Source organism: Corylus avellana, chromosome ca2 (assembly GCF_901000735.1).
Source record: "Corylus avellana chromosome ca2, CavTom2PMs-1.0".
NCBI classification, from domain to species: Eukaryota; Viridiplantae; Streptophyta; class Magnoliopsida; order Fagales; family Betulaceae; genus Corylus; species Corylus avellana.
Genome location: NC_081542.1, coordinates 14,496,371 through 14,507,278, shown reverse-complemented (window position 1 = coordinate 14,507,278; position 10,908 = coordinate 14,496,371). Strand labels below are relative to the sequence as shown.

Sequence of the window (10,908 nt, the reverse complement as noted above, 5' to 3'; positions counted from 1 at the left end):
ATGTAGTGGGACAAAACTTTTCAACTTCTCTCAATCCCTCGATCTCCTTCACCACGCACCTCTCACCAAATTCACCCCAATTCTCATTTCCCACTCTCTCACTCTTTTGCTCACCAGACAAGAAGACACCTTTCTTGCTCTATTGCTTGTATCTTCCTGTTGGGAAAATTAATAATTAATTGGCAACTAATTTTCCACCAGTCATTTACGTGAAAGACAAGTTTGAAAAGAAAGCACACGAGAACATACACTAATCACACACGTACATAAAGAGTTTATGTGGTTCGGCAATATGCCTACGTCCACGGGGCGTAATCCGGTCTCCTTCTTTAGAATTGAGAAATATTGAGTATAATGGTACAAGCCTAAACCACTCAAGTTTAATATCTCAAACCCAAACCCTTAACCCCTTGTACACCTCACTCAACTGTCCCTCTTAAATACCCAGTAAAGAAAAACTCTCTACACTTTATAAATGTCACAAAGTGCTCCCACCAATTTGAACTTTTCGGATCCTCACCAATTTGAATTTTTCGGATCCCCACTTAACCAAGAACTGCATGTCCTTTTATAGTGGCTTAGTCACGAAAAAGATGAGAAACAATTCTAATCTAATTGCTGCTGGAAAAACAAAACAATCATAAATACAAAGTTTTTTCCATGATGAAGATAAGCATTGCGGCCCACATGTTTATCCACACACGTTTTCTCCAAAAATCTAATTCTAAGTTATTCTTTGATTTCTTTTAAAATTAACCTTATCCTCTTATAGATAAATATGACTTGAGCCTACCAACTTGAATATTGATATTTTTCAGTAATTATCTTCACACTTGTTGACAATTTGAGCCATTATCAACAATCTTCACCTTGGCGAAAATTTGGCAACCTCCACCTGAGACCTCAAGTCCGCATCTTGACCGATGCTCATCCCCACGCCCTGGGATGTCGTACAAAACATTGTCTACACCAACAGTAATAATTCTACAAGAATTATCATGCTCCACCATAAAGAGCACATGCACTTAGAATTAAACCATTCCAAGAATTTTCTCTTTCTTTTTGGGCACGTGTTGAAAAAATCCTGTTGAAAAATATGGTGCAACTTCCATGTTTGGTTCCTCGAAAGTTCATCAGCCATCAACCCCATTTTCCACCACATACCCAACATAAAAAAAACCAAACCATTGTCTCATATGCAAATGTGGACCTGCTAATAGAACACATCCATTATCTTGACATTTTTAGCAGTTATGCCAGAGGATGTACATGCCCTTCTCAAAGAGCATCATCATACTCATCTCTCATTGTAGTGAAAGAAACACTATTAGCGTTTTTGGAGCAATCTGCCAAACGTGCTCCTCTCAACGTTTTGTGTAGCCCAGATTGGATGGCATTGACTTGTATTTGCCACAAGCCAAAGTTCATTCTCCCATCGAACCTTTCAATCCCAAGCTTCAAGGACTGCATTTCTTCTTAATGAGTAGAAATCCACAACCAAGCTTTGATACCAATTGTTGGGAAAATTAATAATTAATTGGCAACCAATTTCTCACCAGTCCTTTATGCGAAAGACACGTTTGAAAAGAAAGCACATGAGAACACACACCAATCACATACGTACACAAAGAGTTTACGTGGTTCGGCAATATGCCTACGTCCACGGGGCGTGATCCGGTTTCCTTCTTTACTATTGAGAAATATTGAGTACAATGGTACAAGCCTGAACCGCTCAAGTTTGATATCTCAAACCCAAGTCCTTAACCCCTTATACACCTCACTCAACTATCCCTCTTAAATACCCAGTGAATAAAAACTCTCTACATTTTGTAAATGTCACAAACTGCTCTCACCAATTTAGATTTTTCGGATCCCCACCAATTTGGATTTTTCGGATCCCCACTTAACCAAAGACTGCATGTCCTTTTATAGACGCTTAATCACGAAAAAGATGAGAAACAATTCTAATCCAATTGCTATTAGGAAAACGAAACCATCATAAATACAAAGTCTTTTCCATAATGAAGATAAGCATTGCGGCCCACATGTTTATTCGCACATGTTTTCTTCAAAAATCCAATTCTAAGTTGTTCTTGAACTCCTTTTAAAACTAACCTTATTCTCTTATAGATAAATATGACTTAAGCCCACCAACTTAAATATTGATATTTTTCTGCAATTATCTTCATAGTTGTTGACAATTTGAGCCATTATCAACACTTCCAACAATGGTTCATGCTCCAAAAGACATTTGAAGAAGCTCGGGCTTGTCTCCAAGGCCTTCAAGGTTTGATGGGTGTTAATTTTGGGGATGACCGATTTGGTTTGATGCAGTAAGCCGATCTTGGGGTAGAGACGAACGTCTTCTTTCCCCTCTCTCGTCTCTCTCTCTCTCTCTCTCTACCATCCCTCAAATTCACCATCCAGGAAGCCAAACCCACAAAACCCATGTCCCATATCACTGCTCTCTATCTTCATTTACATCTTCTTCTTCAAACCCATTATATAAACCTCCACCTCTTCCCATTTTGACCATCCCTTTTGCTCCTCATCTCCAATGGTAGCTCGAGCACATCGCACACTTCCTCCATTTTTTAGTTTATGTGATTTTTTGTGTATTGGGTTCTCTAGATTTTATAAATTAATTATAGTAGATTTATGTTGTTCAGAGATTTATGTTGTTCAGAGTTTTGGGTTAAGTTTTGTGTTCAAAGTCTGCAACTTTCAGAAGGTTGAAGAAGAGAGTGAAAGGTTGAAGACGAGTCAAGATTAAATTCGTTAGATTAGATCAAATCCAACAGCCGAGATTAAATTTAATTAAATTGAACGACTATAATTAAATTCAATAAAAAATTCAAATTAAATTTCTTTCGAAATTGTTAGTTTAAAAATTCAGATTAAATTCAATAAAAAATTCAAATTAAAAAATTAAGATTCACTTTCGAAATTATAGTTTGTTATTTGAATTTCAATAATTGCGATTTTAAACATTTTGTTTTTTTCAATCATATATTTTTTTTTTATGCAAGATTAAATATTTTTTAAATCACAATGTCAAACGTTTTATGTCACAAACACTAATCACTATTATCATATTACATATAGTATTAATTAGTTAAAATGTTAATGCTTGTCAAGTACATAATGTCAAGTATATATTGTATCTTATATGTAAACATTTATATACTTATATGTATATGGGTCAATGTTAACTGTTATATACTTATATTATATGATTTCATGATCACGATTCACCGCAAATTGTGATTATAATCTATAAATTATAAAAAAAACATTAGTTACTTAATTATGAATCATTTAATCTAATGGTAATACTCAAACTTTAAGTCTTAAATTCCTCATGATCAAATGGTCGTACACTCATACTTAAATTATATGATCATATCATCTCACAATTCATATTAATATTATATTAAATCTAAGATCATGTGATATATACCGTATACGTTTTCTAAGAATAAAATATCTAATTATAATGCATTGATTAAAAATAATAATAACTTATGCAAATATACCATATGATTATATAATGATTAATGATTATGTGATATACGATTCCAATTTTCAAAATATAAACTATATAATGATAATATTTTTATTAAATGACACAATAACATGTACCGTTTGATTATATCATATGATAAAATGATTAATAATAATATCAAATATATTTCTTATTATACATATATATAATATATATACACATATGTATAAATAACAAAAAACAAACTAACAAAGGTATATAATATATTTGTTATTGTTGAGTAATGTTAACTATATATTGTTATTTGTTACTTAAAAAAAAAATATACAAGTCAAGCCTAATAAGCGAGTAGAGCCTTATACGAGTTTGCTCACGAGCTTAATTAACCGAGTTGAAACGACCTTGCTTCATTTCATATTCGAGCTAGGATTTGTGTTCACGAAACGTTTCATTTAATATTCGAGCCGAGCAGAAGCCGAGCTTATATTAGCCGAGCCCAAGCTTGCAAGCGAGCGGCTTGCTCTCTTAACACCCCTAGCTAGTCTTGTATGACTCATTTACCAAAGAAATTACTAATCTCCAAAATTGCTGATAGATCGCAATATCAGTGGTTGGTTAGTTACATGGAGACTTTAGTTTCTATTAAGGGAGGAAATGAATTTGAAGAGTAGGACAATTGTTCTCGAGACCCAAGGCCATCTTTCTACTTATTCCATTTTCTACTTATTCTTGTATTTCAGCATCGGACCAACCAAATAGGGCAGCACATTGGGTTTACCTAAAGACCATTCGAGGCCTAAGGTATGGGATGAACACCGGTCACAAACACCATATACTTCATTTTCTTTCCTATATATAAGAAATTTTTTTAAAAAATCACCTACAGTAACTTCCCAAAACATTGACAATGTTACAATGTTATTCTTAAGAAAACAAAAGAACTTCCATATACATTATTTTAATATAAATATTTCTTTTTTCTTTATGATTTTTTTTTCTTTTATTGGGGATTGTGTTAAAATTTTGTAAAAAATGAATGAGTAGTTTATAGAACATATATTTTAGGGAAAAATATAATTTAGCCCCCCTAAACTATCAGTCATTTTCATTTTAGCCCCATAATGTTCAAAAAATGATAAATTAGCTCCTCAAACTATTAAGAAATTGCAATCTGGCCACTTCACTAGTCAACACCGTCAAATTGGATGTAAAATGCAAAATGACGTCTTTTTTTAGATTAAATTACTAAAATGCCCTTTTGAAAAAAAAAATCAATTAAAAAAATGCCCCCCAAAAATGACATCATTTTGAGGAATTTTGAAAAAAAAAAAAAAAAAAAAACCGATATTAAGAATTTTGAATTGACCACCCCCCATAACTATAGGGGTGGCCTTGACCACCAGTTTAAGTTAGCTAAAATGACCCACCCATAAATTAATATGGGGTGGTTGCCCACCCCAAAACCAATGTTTCTTTTTTCTTTTTTTAAAATTTTTTTTTTTCCCTAAAAAAGATGTCGTTTTGGGGGGACATTTTTTAAATTGATTTTTTTTTTTACAAAATGGCATTTTAGTAACTTAACCTTGCCAAAACGACGTAGTTTTAAAATTTTCATTCTATTTGATCGTAATGATTAACAGAGTGGTCAAATTGTAACTGTTTGATAGTTTAGGGGGCTACTTTATCACTTTTTGGACATTAGACGGCTAAAATGAAAATGGTTGGTAGTTTAGGGGGTTAAATTATATGTTTCCCTATATTTTATAAATAAATAATTTTTTAATAGTTTGAGAAAATATAAAAGAAATTATTGTAAAATATATTTAGATAGAAAAATAAAAATTAATTTTATCCCCTAAACTTAAGAAATAGCTAAAGCTATTGTTTAAAAAAAATCAAGAACGGTTCTAAGAAAACCAACGGGAAGGGTCAAAGCGAGGTGCAACATCCCCAAAAACCCGGAACAGGATCCTCTCCGATCCATTTTAGACCAGAGGATATCCAATTAACGGTCAACATTTCTTTAGAGAGATATTGAGGCCATAAATGGGACATCTGTCCGATTAATAAAAATTAAAAATTAAAAATAAAAATTATATATATTTTAAAAATAATTAAAAAAAAACAAACTAATAAAAAGTTTTAAAAATAATAAAAAAATTAAAGGGGTGGTTGGCCCACCTTGGGGGGTCACCATGATTGGGTTAGTGGTCCGGCCACCCGCAAGGACCAAAAAAAAAATATATATGATTTGGTCATGGGGTGGCTTCGGCCACTCCCAAGAGCCGGTCTAGGGTGATGGCCCTTGGGGGTGGATCGTCGAGAGCCATGGCGGTGGCTTCAACCACCCCAAATCGGCAGTCTGGGGTGGCCAAAGCACCCCTAGCCCCAATTGGGGTGGCTAGCAACCTCTTAATTTTTTTTATTATTTTATTTTTAATTCTTTTTAAAAAATATATATATAATATTTTATTACTTTGTATTAATGGGACAAATATCCCATTTATGGCCCCAGGATCTCTCTCCTGACCATCAACTGGATACTCTTCAGTCCAAAATAGATCGGAGAGGACGGACTAATGAGGATCTGGATCCAACACGGAATATGATCCTCTCCAGTCCATTTTGGACTGATGAATATTTAGTTAATGGTCAAGATCTCTCTATAGAAATCATGGGGCCATAAATGAGACATCTATTCCATTAATATAAATTATAATGAAATACTATTTATATTTTAAAAATAATAAAAAATATAATAAAAAAAATTAAAAAAGAAATAAGGGGCCGGCCACCCAATTTGCGCATGGAAGTGGCTTCAACCACCCCAAACCAGCTAGTCTAGGGTGGGCGAAGCCACCCCAATGGGGGTGGTTCAGCCACCCCTAAGGGGCACAGAAAAAAAAAAAAAAAAAAAAAAAAAGATTTGGCCTTTGGGAGTGGCATGGCCCTTGGAGGTGGATCGGACATCCCTAAGGGCCAAATAATATATATATATATATGGCCCTTGGGGTTGGCCGAACCAGCCCAGCTCGGCCACCCCCAACAACCAAAAAAAAAAAATTGATTTGGTCATGGGGTGGCTTTAGCCACCCCCAAGAGCCAGTCTAGGGTGATGACCCTTAGGAGTGGATCGGCCTCTCCCAAGGCTTGTGGAGGTGGCTTCGGCCACCCCAAATCAACAGTTTGGGGTGGCCAAAGCCGCCCCTAGCCCCAACTGGGGTGGCCAGTCACCCCTTAATTTTTTTTAAATTTTTTTTATTTTATTTTTAATTCTTTTTTAAAAAACATATAATATTTTCTTACTTTGTATTAATGGAACAAATGTCCGATTTATGGCCTCCTAGAGAGATCCTGACCATCAATTGGATACTCTCTTATCCAAAATCCAAATGGACCGGAGAGGATCAAGATGGATCCAACACAGAATAGGATCCTCTTCGGTCTATTTTAGACTAAAGAATATTCAGTTAATGGTCAAGATCTCTCTATAGAAATCCTGGAGGCCATAAATGAAACATCTGTTCCATTGATATAAATTATAATAAAATATTATTTATATTTTTAAAATAGTAAAAACAAAAACAAAAAAAAAGTAAAGGGTGGTTGCCACCCACTTTGCGCATGGGGGTTGCTTCAGCCACCCCAAATCGGCCAGTCTGTGGTGGCCGAGGCCATCCCAATGGTTATTGGGGATGGTTCTGCCACCCCCAAAGGCCAAATTAAAAAAATATAAATAAATAAATAAAAATTTGATTTGGCCCTTGGGGATGGCCGATCCACCGCCAAGGCCTGGTTGAGGGTGGCCGAAGGCCCTTTGGGGTGGATCGGTCATCTCCAAGGGCCATATAAAATAATAATAATAGTAATAATTTGGCCCTTGGGGCTGGCCGATCGACCCCTAAAGGCCATGTGGTTGCTTCAGCCACCCCCCAAGGGACGTCGATCCTACTTGGCAAGTTATTGTTTATTGGTCATTGACAGAATGGATAATTTTGATGAGATTTAAAAATAAAAAATAAAAAATAAAAAAAATAATAATAAAATAAAATTGAACAGTCAAAATTTAATTTTAAGTTGCAATTTGCTAGTTATCGAGGGGTGGGATTTGACTTAGGTGCCATTAAAAGAAGTATAAGAAATTTTTTTTCGACAGCTTACTGGGAATTGAAGGACAAGATTTGGCTTAGGTGTTGTAAATCAATTTATAACAAAGTTTTTTTAAGGGTACAAATTTATTTTAAGTTTTTCTTAAAAAATAAGGGAATAAAATTAAATCTAAATATTTAAAATAAATACAAAAAGATAAAATTTTTCTCTAAACTGGATTGTATGAATTTTTTCAACCCAATTTGAATGAAAATTCTGTCCATACAAGTCCTCTACAATTTATTTTTTTTCTTTTAAAGGCAATTAAACATTATTTTCATGTCCATACGTTACATACGTACTAGTCAACGTCAGTGCGCGGGAGTTAGTCAAGGTCACGCGCGCAGCATCGCAAGAAATTTCCTCCTGCTTGTTAACTTAGGGACCAATCAAGCTACCCTACCACGGCATTAATGTAAAACACGTGTGGTAAATATGCCCATAATGATCACAAATAAGAGGAAGCCAAGTTGCCTATATGAGTCCGTGTTTTTTCTTCACTAGAAAAATCAAATAAACCAGACTTTTGTATTTTTTATTTTTTGGTACTGAGTAAAATTGGTTCAATGCATGCATGATGCATCTGCAAGACTGCAACCTCTAGTGGTTCATAATAATTGAATTTGGCAGAGGATGGGGGGCCAAGGTACTTGAATCTTTCCCTTTATATATGACTTTAATTACTTTAATTCACAAACTATATATGTATGGTCTTCTTGAACATATATATGAAGAAAAAAAAAAAGTATTTTAATTAATTCTTTCATCGCGTATACTCTCTATATATCAATTAGCAAAAGGAAATAAGATAATACATGTGAATTATGTCATCTAAATGTGTATTCTTAGCTTCTTCTTCAATTCACACAGTTTCTAGAGTTCATAAGTCATGCCCACTTTCAGCATGCGTTTGTGATCGAGGAATATCTGAAAAATTCTAAACAGATAAATATTACAATTTTATGCGGAATTAACAGATATATATCAAAACAAACATTCACCAAAATATGAACAATCACACACAAAGATTTTGGTGACGAAGAGGAAACCTTTTAGAAAACGTTCTAAAAGTAAAACCTCTCCGGGGCAGCCAAACCCAGGAAATCACTATCAAAAGATTATCCAGAGATTACAGACACTAGGAACACTTACAACCCTTTGCAAGACCTTGACTCTGTAAGATCGACAAGCCTCCAACTTGTCTCCTCGCTCACAATCTTCTTCAACGTGATTCTCCTTTATCGGACCCTTCCGATAGACTTCAATTAAGCACACAATCAATACTAACAAAAATCCTCTAAGAGGAATCAATTTGGCTCACAACAAAATAATCACTCAAGCACAGCCTCACACGAAGTCTCTGGGGGTGAAAATTCGTGCTTCTCTCTTCTATAATGATGTATATATACCCCCGACAAAACCCTAGACCTAACCCACTTAAAAACACGTTTTTGGGCCTAAAACTTACGGGGGGTCCGGACCTGTTAATGGGCGGTCCGGACACGGCTTCGCGGAGCAACATTTTAGTTTCTGGAAATGAGGTCCGGACCCGGGGAATTGCGGTCCGGACCCGGCCTGTCCAGTCTTCATCAACAGCTCCGATCGATCGGCGTTTGTGGTCCGATTGAGCTGAAATTTTGCAAGGACGTTCATAACACATGAATCTAAATTATGAACGGTGGAGATTGGATTCTGAGCAATCTATATCAGTGTTTGAGCCATGAACAGTAGCATCTGCATTTTGGAACTGAATTAAGCCAACACAAGAACTAACAAACTCCCCCTTTGGCAATTCAGTGACAAAACCAAAATGTCGAGCCAATCCCATCATCTCCCTATATTTACTCCCCCTTTTTGTCACAGAATGACAAAAGGTCTTCATGTTTCCTGAAACACTTCACAAAATACATCAAGGCATATGTGGAACAAGAAGACATAAATAAAACTCATGATAAAAAAAATGACGTAGAATGCGTGATTATAAAGAAACATCAGCAAAACCCCCCCTCAATGTATGACTCAATTAACAACAGGAAACTGGAAATGCAAAGCATGTTTCTCTCCCTTAAAAGTTAAATGAACACACATGATAACACATCAATGACTCATGTATTGCACAATGAATATCCAAACATGCTCCAAATATGCAAAATATACATGAGACTAGAAATGGCTAGAAACTCATATTGCTTAACCCAAGCCAAGAAAATGTTCCATTCAACCTATGCTTGTGTGGTGTGTGGGTAAGCCATCCAAAGAGAAAAATTTTCAATTTACAAAATGAGGAGAAAGTTTCACCACCATGAGGTTTTGACAAGTATATCAAATCAAAAGTCAAACCTTATCATACTAGGGCCTAGCCACTCTCATCCTATACAATTCTCTTTGTAAAATATTTTGCACAAGTTTGACACAATGAAATAAATTCCTTTTGGAATATGATCTTTTGATTTTATTTGTTTCACTATTTTGTTTATTTTTCTCTTTGAGAAAGTGTCCTTAAACTTTTGGTGCTTATCACAACAGAGAAAGCAGGAATTTTTAAGCCCTAGGTTCAACTAGCATATGGTCAATTTGAAAAATATGACTAGTCAAAAACCTCATATGGTTACCTAACAGACCTCACAAATAAAGTGAAACAAAACCTCAATTTAAGCTTAACTGTGCACAAGAAATAAAGCATAGGCAAAAAGTACCACATAAGCTCAGGCTTTAGGTAACCACAAAAACAAGTTCATTGACACAAATTTTCATCTCATGCATATTAAGAACATTCCAAGACGTAAGGAATTAAATTCATAAAAAGCAACATGAGAAATTAATGAACTATCTCGGTGCATAAGACAAAATAAAGAAAAGAAAGAAAAAAACAACCAAAGTAAAATATTTTTGTGTTTTTGTTATTTTTCACAAAAGAAATGCACACAAACAAAATACAATTTCAAAACAAAATAAAACGAAAATGCAATGAAAAACGAAAAACAACATGCTCTAGGATATGCAAAGATATGCATGAAAAACAATCCTAGACATGTGGGTGACTCACCTAACATAAGGTGAGATCATCACCACTCCCCCTCAAGGGGTGAATGGTATCATCCTTCCTAACCCAAACTTGAGAAATCTTAGGTCTAGACTTATGACTTTGCTTAAACTTATCTAGCCTAGATAGCACTTCTCTCATCATTATGACCAAAACCTCAGTTTCTTTCCTAGAATAGGAATTTTTATTTATATGCACATGAGGTTTCAAA

General features: G+C 34.9%; 1 pseudogene; it reads right to left on the bottom strand.

The window, feature by feature from the left end:
• Positions 1–8,527: 8,527 nt before the first annotated feature.
• The window catches only part of LOC132169110 (potassium transporter 5-like), a 6,689-nt pseudogene continuing 4,308 nt past the window's right edge, over positions 8,528–10,908 (bottom strand).